Genomic DNA, 11,254 nt, shown 5'->3' with positions numbered 1-11,254 from the left:
GCAAGTTAATGTGGATGCTAAAGCCTGTGAGGAGGAAATGAAGCTGCAGCTACAAGAGTTAGAGGAACTTAGATTGGAGTCTTTTGACTCCGCCATGTGGTATAAAGAGAGAACTAAATTATGGCACGATCAAAATCTAAGGACCAAAGACCTCCATGTTGGCCAGAAAGTACTACTCTTTCAGTCGAGATTGAAGCTAATGCCTGGGAAGCTCAAGTCGAAGTGGACAGGACCGTATGTCATAACCGCACTCCGTTCTAATGGAGCAGTGGAGATTTCAGGGAGTCTTCCTAACTCTGAACCTTTTATCGTAAATGGATATAGGCTGAAAGTGTTTAGGGATAACAGTGATGTGGGTGTAGTGGATGAGATTCCACTACAACCACATACTAAGGTTGCATACTGACCGGTAGGATAGGAATATGGAGTTCTACTGGGCTAGTTTCTTTTTAGCAAAGTTTACATATACTGGCCAAGTTGAATTTCAAATTACCTAAGGGAAATGTAAATATTGTAAATACGAGGTAGTTAATTAGTTAAGTCTTTGCATGCAAGTTAAAATTTAAAATCCAAAAAAAAATATTTTCGGACCTCAAATATTAGTTTGGAGTACGTACTGACCACCAGAATGCCATTTTGGTGAAACTCCCAATTTTATTTAAGTGTCCTTTTTTACTTTATTACTGATCTGGGAAATATAGGAAGGAAAATTATTAAGGGACGAAATTTGAATTGGGCTTTGGTGCAGCTTTGCAGGAGGACAGTGACTGGGAGGGCGCGTGTGCAGAGAAAGGACATGTGACATCCAATCAGGGGGCAGCACTCCCAACCGTCTCCCACACGAATCGGCACAAACCTGGAAACCGCCTATAACCGGTTACAAACCCTCAACTGCCCATTCTACCCTTATAACCAAACTGTCTCTCACCCTTCAACTCACAAACCCTTACCTCCATCATCTCTTCCGAAAATTCCCACCATTCCTCCCAGAAATCAACAACCACCTTACCACCAGAAATCACCGACTCAAGCCATGGGAAAAAAGAAATGGGCAAAGAAACAAACCAGTGAGAAACCCCCTTCAATCCGTCGGGAAGAAACCCCAGAATTGCAACCACCAACGAAAGAACGGCCTCCGAACCCGCAACCACAGGAGCCGATTCCTCAGGTTCCGACGATGGTTTCTTTGGACCTAATGGCGGAGTTCCTCAGACAGCAAGACCCGAATAGAGACTGGGCGGCTGCGTTGGCGGGTTTTAGCCAAATCAGTGGCAAAGGGAGCATGACCGGAGGAACCCCGGCAGTACCTGCATCAGAACCGATTGTGCAACCCACAGTACAACCACCCACTTCCATTCCGACTTCCTCAACAACTCCACCAGAAAGGGAATCTCCCTCGACGACCGCACCATCGGAACCCTCGATACCCTCCCCGACTCGCCAAGAAACCGAACCAATGGATGTTGACCCCCTTTCCGCCTCTTACGACTCTGATCCAGGGGAAGGTGAAAGAAAAAGGAGCGAGGAGCAGAAGAGCCAGGAGGGAGGAGATGAACCAGAGAGAATGCCGACAGCGGAGCCCATTCCTCAAAAAATGGCGAGGGAAGAGATAGATCTGAATGAAACGGCCAGAAAGCAAGGCCTCATGACTGATGAAGAATTTGAGGCTCTTTTGAATGAGGTAAACCGGATGGAAGATGGCACTGCCATAATGGCTGAGGGTCTGGACCTCGCATCACGGGCAGTAGGAGAGAGTGAAGAAGCCGGTGCAGAGAATGACTCATAAGGCCTATCCAACCAGCCAGTAGACGAGGCGGAAGAAGGGCAGACCAGAGAAGATGAGCCAGAGTCAATGACTCCCCAGCCAGAAGCAGGGGAGAGTGATGCGCACATTGAGAAGGAGGAGACAGAAGTAAGAACAGAGGTACCAAGACCAGTGGCACCTCAAGTGTCGAAACCGAAACCAGTTAAAAGGAAATTGGTGTTGAAGCGCGATCCAAGGGTAGAAAGGCCAAAGCCGAAGAGGGTATCGCAAAGATGCCTAGGGAAATGGGCATCTAGCAAGGCTAAGGAAAACACAGTAGCAGATCCAGTGGAGGTTTTAAGTGAAGAGGACAGGACTACTCCTACAAAACCTGGGAAGGAGTCCTTACCAGCTACTAACCTGGAGTATCCTCCGAAGGAAACTGAAGTGGTCTCACCAACGCCGAGTGACCAAGGAGAGAAGACTGTTGAGATGGCAGAGGGTCTGGACCTCGCATCTGAGTCAGTAGGTCACGGCGAGCCAAGAGATGACAGTACCCATATGCGTGCGGAGACCCTTCCTACTGCCCAGGACAAGCCTTCAACACAAGCAGAGAAGAAATCGGAAAGAGATGAAGACCGAGATGAAGACAAATACCAAAAAGAGATAAAAAGGAAGGGGAAAGCCCCTGTTAAGAAAAAGCTAAGCAGCAAGAAGCAACGCACGGTTAACACCGGTGTAGTCATCACGGAACCAGACCAGAGAGCCCCACTGGGCCGAAGGGAGTCGAGCGACAGCGAATATGCGGCCAGTGAAGAGTCGGGATCCGACAGCGACATCTCCCTAGAGGATGAAGAGTATGGTGAACAGCAGCTTCCACACAACCATCGGGAGCTAATACATCCTCCGGCTGTGAGATTGAAGTACCGGCGTCGGAGGGTGGAGCTCACTGACGAGCTAATTACGGACATGAAGGACGACAGCAACAAGCAATTCAAGGGCGGGAAGGTACTTTATTTCCCTTCCCTTGATGAGTTAAATGCCCATGAGCCTTTCTTGTTGCATTTGCATGCTTTCGGTTTTGATTGGCTGTTAGAGAATAAGGATCCGAGTATACCTATAAGGTTGGCGAAGGAGTTTTTCATTACCTTCGGATTTAGGGTCACCACGGACTTAGATGAAGAGTCCATAACCTTTAGGGTATTCGGTAGGGAAGTGAGCATGAGCTTGATTGAATGGACGGTCAGATTGGGGATGTGTAGTTTAGAGGAAACCATAGGGCCGGAGTGGAGGAACAGAGATCGGGGAATTCCCCGCAGGCAGGTCGACTTTGAACCCCAGGAGGTATGGACGGTCAGATAGGGCCGGAGTGGAGGAACAGAGATCGGGGTAGTTTTCATCCACTATATCCCGCTCCATTCACTTCAACAACCCGATCTTGCGTCTGGTACAACTCTACTTGGACTTCAACTTGTTGGGGCAGTCAAATTCAGTCGTTCAGACATCGATGACAGAACTTTACCTCCTTTGGTGCGCCAAGTGCGGGAGGAAAGTACATCTGGGTTTCTGGACAGCTTATCAGTGCCATCTCATTGCCACCCATCCCGCGAGAAATCTCTTCCTCTGCCATATCTTGGGAGCATTCGTAAGGAACAACATCACTATCTCGGAGGCCGAAGGCTTATCTCCCCTGATCATGGTGGACGCACCTGGCCCGTTTGATACGTCCTTTTTCGTCCACACGAACACTGTCTATATCAGGAAAGGTGCCCCGCATTTTTACGCGATGGGTGAGGAGGCTATCCCGGCTGGAAGAGTTCCAGCAAGCCAGAGCACGCAAGCTCAAGCGCAGAGGCAGGAGAATTTGGAGAGGGCAGTGGCAGAGCTAGCAGATGAGAACCGGCAAGCCAGGGCGGAGTTGTCTTGCCTGACAAATGTGATGGAACATATTCTGAAGGAGTTAGTGGCAGGAAAGATAGTTCGAGGAGATGGTACGAGCGGCCATGGAGGCTGGAATGATGAACCGCAGGTAACCGATAGAGAAGGAGAAAAGCCGGAAGAGGAAGGTGACAAGGAACCGGCAGAATCTGAGGAAAACCAATCCGATAACGAGGAAGATGAACCAGAAGAACAACCTGCACCCAGTCTTGCCCCGCGGAGGAGCAGGAGAAACATGTGACCACCCCACTGACCAGTTAGTTTTCTTTTCAGTTTCGTTTTTCTTATTTTATTTGTGTTCTTTTGTTTTTAGGTAGAGTAAATTTGTGTAGTATATGTGCAAACCCCATTCATAACACTTAGCCTATTCAATAGTCTAAGTGTGAGAAGTAAAGGGTTTGCTACTTTGGCGCGTGTGTTTATGTTGTTTTCTTTTCGTGTGCATGTTAACTCACACTTAGCCTACTGAGTAGCCTAAGTGTGAGGAGTTTATGTATATATGTGTTGTTTTTGTTGAGCTCTTTTTAGGTTTGAAACTCTTCCACTTAGCCTATTGCATAGTCTAAGTGTGAGAAGTTTTTAGCATAAGCATGTGTTGTTCATGTTTTGGTATGTTTGTGTGTCAACCATACTAGTCATTCCTTTTTTCACTTCACAACCTTATCTGAGGGCAGACACTTGTGAAGTGGGAGGGGGATGCAATGGCCAGTATGACATATATATGTGTAGTCTGTGTTTTTGTTTGTGTTAGTGTTTTTCTAGGTCTAGTTTTTTTTTGTTATACGTGTTGATTGGGCTTAAAACTCAACTACCTCGAAGTGGCGGTGAAGGGAATTGAGGGAGATAAGACATGTTGGAAAATGGAAACATCCCCCTTAGTATCTCCTAGTTAGTGTAGATGATGCAAGTATGAGAGAAATCCTTAGAGCCAGACACAAAAGCCCTATTACAATGTGAGTTATAAGCCTAGTGGAACCACTTTCCACCAAACTAGAAAAGAAAGGAGTGGCTACCACATGATGCCTAGGGTAAGGTGACCGTGTGTAGCAAGACCTGAAGGCGGTAGAAAACCCCCTCCCCAATGCAAAAAAAAACCACCACCCTTAGAACCCTTTTTCTAGCCATATCTACACCCATATATAACCCCCTAGCCGCTGGGATTGTGTGTGTGCGAGGCATAAGGTAAGAATGCAACAGGCCAGAAGGACATACAAGAAGAAAACCAACCGAAGAAAGAAAACAAGAGGCAAGGAAGAAAACGACCAGGAAGAATTCCAGGTCCCAATAAAAAAAAAAGAAGCAATAAGGGTAGCGAAGCCACAGAAAGAATTTTGAAGAAAATGGTCGAAAATACTTAACCACAAAAGAAGAAAGAAGGAATAAGGAATAAGGGTGGCGAAGCCACAAGACGCTACTGACCAGTTGGAGGCCAAAACCAGGAAACGCCCAGCCTAAGGAAGCAACAGCCAAAAGCCCCAAATGCACACAGTTCCCCCACATCGAAATAAAGTAATAGTTTTGAACCTTAGAGCCTTAGGAACATCCACCCCAAACGCTACAAACCAATAGCCCCGTTACAAGCTTAAAGACCTTCAGGAGCCGCACGTGAGATCTTAGTCCGAAGCATCCGTGGTTCAGCATATTGAGAGAAAACAGTCCTAACTTCTCCGGTGAGGAATGAGTGACTGAGCGAATCCGGTGTTGGGCCGCGAGTTTGGGTGATCTTGACGAGCAGATATACTGACTGGGAAGGAAAGGTGGCAGCAGAAGTTCAAGGCTGTCTAAGGCCGGATTACACCTGATCCCAAGGGGAGGGATGGTTGAAAATATAGCCCGATCAATGTGTTTAAGTGTTTTCGTGTCTGTTTATGTGTGTTGTCATTGTTTGTGTTTTTCTTTGCATCGAAGTTTAGAGTCTAGTTTAGGATAGAGTCGGTCAGGGGTGTAACCAGGCTAGAATTCGACTTATTTCTTTTTGTTTGTTCTTCACGCTTGAGGACAATCATGTGGTAAGTGTGAGCAGTTTGATAAGTCGCATTCTAGGCCTTGGTTACTGGTCAGTATACGTGTATAATTGGATTATATCTGCAAAACAGTTGCTAAAGTGTGCAGGGAAAGGGTTCTAGTCAGTATGAAGAAGTTCGGATAACTCAGGTGAAAAGAGCGCCAGAAGGGTGTAATACTGATCAGGATGCATGCCAAAAATAAGGCTCGAGATGGAGAAGAAGGATTGCTGGGAAGGATCAACCACAAACAAGGGCAAAAGAGTCATTTCACGAAGAGAGTCTACCCTAAATATCAAGGGCATGCCTCCCTATAAAAGGAAGCCACTTGAAGAGAAAAAAAATGATCGACAACACTCCACTCTTAGTTAGAATATTTTCTCTCGGTAGATCAGTTTCCTTCAGCATTGTCCTACATCTTCTCATTCCTCGCCACAGCCATGATGACCTGAAGTTCCATCAGTCTGCCGGAGATTCGCCTTCCATCATTCCAGCCAGTTGTTTCCGTAGTAGCAGCAGTTTCATCGCCCGGAGTGGCAAAAACAATCTTTATTTGCTTTCTTAGTTAATCTTTACTTGTTTCCTTACGTTGGATCTGTTGCACTTTAAGTTTCCGTTTGCTTTTGAAGTGTTTCGTTTAGATCCAAACGCCTTTTATGCAATGAAGTTGTTTTTATGCATTTCTTTCGGTTCGATTCTGTTTCATTCTGCCTAGGTAGCTTAGATCTAGTTGTTGCGGTAATTTCTAAGTGTTAGAAGCATGATTTTATTTGGAGTTGTTCGATCTGTGTTTGTTAGTTAAGTTGCTTCCTAGATCTAATTTCTGAAGTGTTTAAGTGCGAGACCTGATTTACGTGATTTTGCCACCTTGCATGTTATCCAGTGTGTGTAGATCTTGTTTTCGCTTGTCTCATCTTCGAATTTTCTGGTGTAAATTTATGGATCTGAATTGTGAAGTTGTTAATCTGCAAATGTTATTCATGGAATCAGAGTTTGTTTGATTTCTGCATACTTGTTGAAGACGATAACATCCACATCCAAGTTTGGGACCACTTTTACTTTTTAGTTACTTTTTGCTTTTGTCCTTTGCTTTTCATGCTGGTACCCTACAGATCTACCAGTCTAGTCACCTAACTACCACTTATTCTCTAATATTCCGTTTAGCCTTTTATAGTAACCACCTACTTTCCACATGTCTCTGAAACACTTTGTTCCCAACTCTCACATACAAAACCACATATCGGTCACTTTCACGCCACCCAGCCAGTAGAGTACACCCTTTAATTCCCGTCTAGGTAGAATCTCAACCCAAGCGTGGTAGCTAACCAAAACCTTCCAGAATATCACCACAATTACCAAAACGCATCATCTCTGTGGGATTCGACCCTTACATCCACTATACTGATCAGTAGAAGTGGGTTGAGGAAATTCTTTGATAGCCAGGTTTAGGCTTAGCGGGGGTTTCTATCCTGATCAGTATGATACATCCTCACTTTACACGACACCTGAAGCTTCGTTAATCACTCTCCTTTTGAATGTGTGCCACCTCCTGGGTGCTTACTTGAGGAGAAACTGGACACTGGAGAACCAGGAGAGTGTGGAACGCCCCCTCCGTTGCCCTAGACCTGAACTGTTTGACATGGACTTCTTTTTCAAAATACAGGTACTGGAGAAGGCGCGAGAAGGGAAGTTTCGCTTCTACACTACCGACCACAGCCCTAGCAAGCAGCAGAGCCCCAAGCTGGCATTGGTGCCCACCCAGAGGACAGAGCACGAAGAGGAGGCTGCTCAGAGCGTCAATGGATGGAAGCTCCGAATGGAGCAAATGATGACGCAGCTCGTGGAAAACTCTCACGCCAACGTGGTCCTGATGACTAGGGTTGGGACTGTGATGGAAAGGATGCTGGAAGCCGTTCGCGATCTAGCCAGTGCCCTGGCGAGACAACCAAACATCAGACACCCACCACCTCCCTCTACAAGCTCTCCCTAAGGAAGACGTACCTCCACCCCACCCAAGCATCCCTCTTCTCAACCCGGTCAGCAATCCATGGAGAACTAGTATATCATCCTTACCCAGCTCGTTCCAATTCAAAATTTCTGTTTTTGATTTAGCTTTTAGTCTGTATATGTATATATTTTTATCCGTTTCACACTTAGTCCAGTGTCTGCCTAAGTGCCTAAGTGTTTTTTTCTTAGTCTGTTTTTGATTTTGCTCTTTTAACTGCCTAAGTGTTTTGTTCTTAATTTTTGTTTAGGCATGTCTTTGATTTTTGGCACTATCTCCCACTTAGCCCAGTGTCTGGTCTAAGTGTGAGAAGTCTTCCTTGATTTGTTATCTCTGTGCCGTTGCCTAATCCTTTTTCCACCGCATCAAGTCACTCGAGGGCGAGCTAATATGCAGTGGGAGGTGGGAGGGTTGGCCTAATTGAAATCATTCATGTCAACTTATAAAAAAAATCCAAACAAACAGATAGAAATAATTAGGATAGTATGCATGGAATTGGATGAATGAAAGATATGAATGCATGGGGAAGAGTAAGAAAAAGGATACAGTATGTTTACATGTGAAACTTGATTGCCTAACTTGATCAGTTTGAATGACGTAAGTATGATGGAAATGCTCAATTTTATAACCTTCTGTGAAGCCTCTCTAAAATGCGAGTTATAAGCCAAAGTAGAACACTTTCTACTATTTGTACAAAGAAAAAAATAAGAGGCTGACTTTTAATATTTAGATGAAAATTGCACAAGTAGTAAGGACTAAAGACATTAGGTCATAACCAATTGAGTCATTTCTTCCTTCGTTTCACGAACCCGCCTCGTCAAACAAAGGCACCCCTTAGTATACCAAATTCAGCTGTATACACTTTTACCCTTATTTTGAAGTTTTAGAACCAAATTTTACATTTTTACAAACACATGAGAAAAAGGGGTCAAAAGATGAATTATTTCAAAAGAAAAGGGGATAGCAATAGAAAAGCCGAAATAAAAGGGTAGTCGGGTTGAGCAAGTTAGTCAGTCAGGTTGATCAGTTCAGTCGAAAAAGGGGGGGGGGGCAGGAAAAAGTTAGTAACCTGACCCAGTAAGTCGAGAGTTAGGAAATAAGCCAAAAGTTAAAAAGGATAAAGGTCGCAGCTTGACCAAGTGAGACATCAAGTGGCAAAACAATAACCCAGCCTGGTCTAGAAGAGTGTTCAGATCATGGTTCCTTGACTCATGTGCTGTTCATTTTTCTTTTTCCAGTTTATATTTTTGAATTTTTAACTTAGAACCCCTATGACCCTACCCTAACACATTACTCCCCTAAGCCCCATTACAACCAAAACAAAGACCTTAAGGAACTATCTTGTGCAGTCTGATTCGAGGTATTAAATGTGTAGCAATTACAGAGTGAACAGTCCTAACATCTCTGGTGAGAAATGAGTGGCTGAATGAATCCAACAGTTGGTTTAAATTGAGCTATCTTGACAAACTGACACCTTGATCAAGTGAACGCGAAAGGGAGGAAACATAAGCTGCTGGCAAAAGGATTGACATTGACTTCAGGTATGATTGTTGGAAGTTTGTTCGGTTTTATGCATCTATGTGAATATGTGTCTTTATTTTGAGTCTTGAGTTTTTCTTCGTTTTCTTTCACTTTCTTGAAACGAGTAAACCATGCCTGAAATTTGCCTTATCTTTTTCTTTTCTTTTTCTTTATACCTGAGGACAAGTATGTTTTAAGTATGAGCAGTTTGATAAGGCCTATTTCATGCATCAGTTTAGGGGTAAAATGAAGGCTACTTGATCAGTTTATCGCGCAAATCGAGTGTTAATTGTGCAGGAATGCCGCTTGACCAAGGGCAACAAGGCCAAGCTGATCAAGCTGGCACAGAAGGCGAAAAGGGCCAAAACTGGGTGGGTTGATCAAGGTGGTGATCAAGCAGTTAGCTGGGGGACCACTGCATTCTAGAAGGAGGACACATTAGGCTGATGCGCTGCAAAGCGATCCTCAATTAGTTATCAAGAACTACAGTTGTGAAACAGAAAGGGGACACGTATCGATGGATAAAACGCGCAAGGACGAAGCCGAATCCTCATTCGGTTATTGAAGAACCACTGCATTCTAGAAGGAGGGAACATATCAATTGATGAGGCGCGCAATCCCAGCAAGGACAAATATGTAGAATGCAGTGGTTCTTCAATAACCGAATGAGGATTCGGCTTCGTCCTTGCGCGTTTTATCCATCGATACGGGTCCTCTTTCTGTTTCACAGCTGTAGTTCTTGATAACTAATTGGGGATCGCTTTTCAAAGCATTAGCCTCACGTGTCCTCCTTCTAGAATGCAGTGGTCCCCCGGCTAACTGCTTGATCACCCTTGATCAACCCACCCAGATTTGGCCTTTTCGCCTCCTGTGACAGCTTGATCAGCTTGGCCTTGTTACCCTTGGTTAAGCGGCATTCCTGCACAATTAACACTCGCTTTGCGCGATAAACTGATCAAGTAGCCTTCATTTTACCCCTAAATCGATGCATGAAATAGGCCTTATCAAACGTGCAGGTTGAACGTGATTGAGGCGACGAAGGTGTTGGGAAGTGATCATTAATAAGTAGTTAGATAGTCCAAAGTAGTATATCTTCATACATACTATTTTGTCTTGAACTCTTCCGCTGCATTAGAATTTTGTTCTAGGAACTTACGAATTTTGCTTTGTTACTCTGATTTGATCTCACTTTGTACCCATTCGCTTTCGAGACTCTTCCCTTGCATTAATTATCTCCTTTATGATGAGTTCATGATTGATGAAATTATTTTAATTACGAAATAGTTACGCTCACTAGTACTAGGGAGATGCAGTCATGACAAATATGTGGCAGGTTAATATTTACTATCTACTAATTATATTAAATTATTGCTCATAATTTAATTTGATATTTATACTACAAACATTGCTTGCTTTGTAGAATCGAGAAGAACAAGATATGGCTCAGGCTATAGCTCTCCCCCGCTCCTAATCCCAAGGCGGACGAGGATATGGTGGAGGTAGTAATGCTTCTGGCGACTATTTTGAACAATCAATCCCAACCCAGATGAATCTTAATGATGATGATGATGATGATGATGATGGTGGTGGTGAAGATGAGGAGGAGGAAGAAGATGAACAACAACAATAAATACCGCCACCACCACAACCAAGGGCACGTCGTGGTGGTCGAGGACAACCTCCACAACCCCCTAAATCCACTGAAATGACTTTAACCTCAATCACATGACCAAACATTTCATGAAGGTACGAGATCCTAATGACCTGATCTTTTTTAATGTGCCTTGTGACAACGTGTACATATTACGAAAGAGAGGGGGATATGGTACATATACCCGTCACATGGAGAAAGCCCATCCGGTCGAGTTTGGTATCACTCCAACCCAAACTTAGCTCAACTTTGGGAGTGGGACTGGTTCATCCCAAACATCAGGTATGTGTAGCTTTTCTATTTTAAAATACGATCATAAAAATGGTCTTAATGTGATGTCTAGGTTTGCTGTGATGAAACATTTTCCTTCCAATGCTTTTGTTCAATTTTTC

This window comes from Salvia splendens, chromosome 3, assembly GCF_004379255.2.
Source record: "Salvia splendens isolate huo1 chromosome 3, SspV2, whole genome shotgun sequence".
Classification (NCBI taxonomy): domain Eukaryota; kingdom Viridiplantae; phylum Streptophyta; class Magnoliopsida; order Lamiales; family Lamiaceae; genus Salvia; species Salvia splendens.
This window is presented reverse-complemented; position numbering follows the sequence as displayed.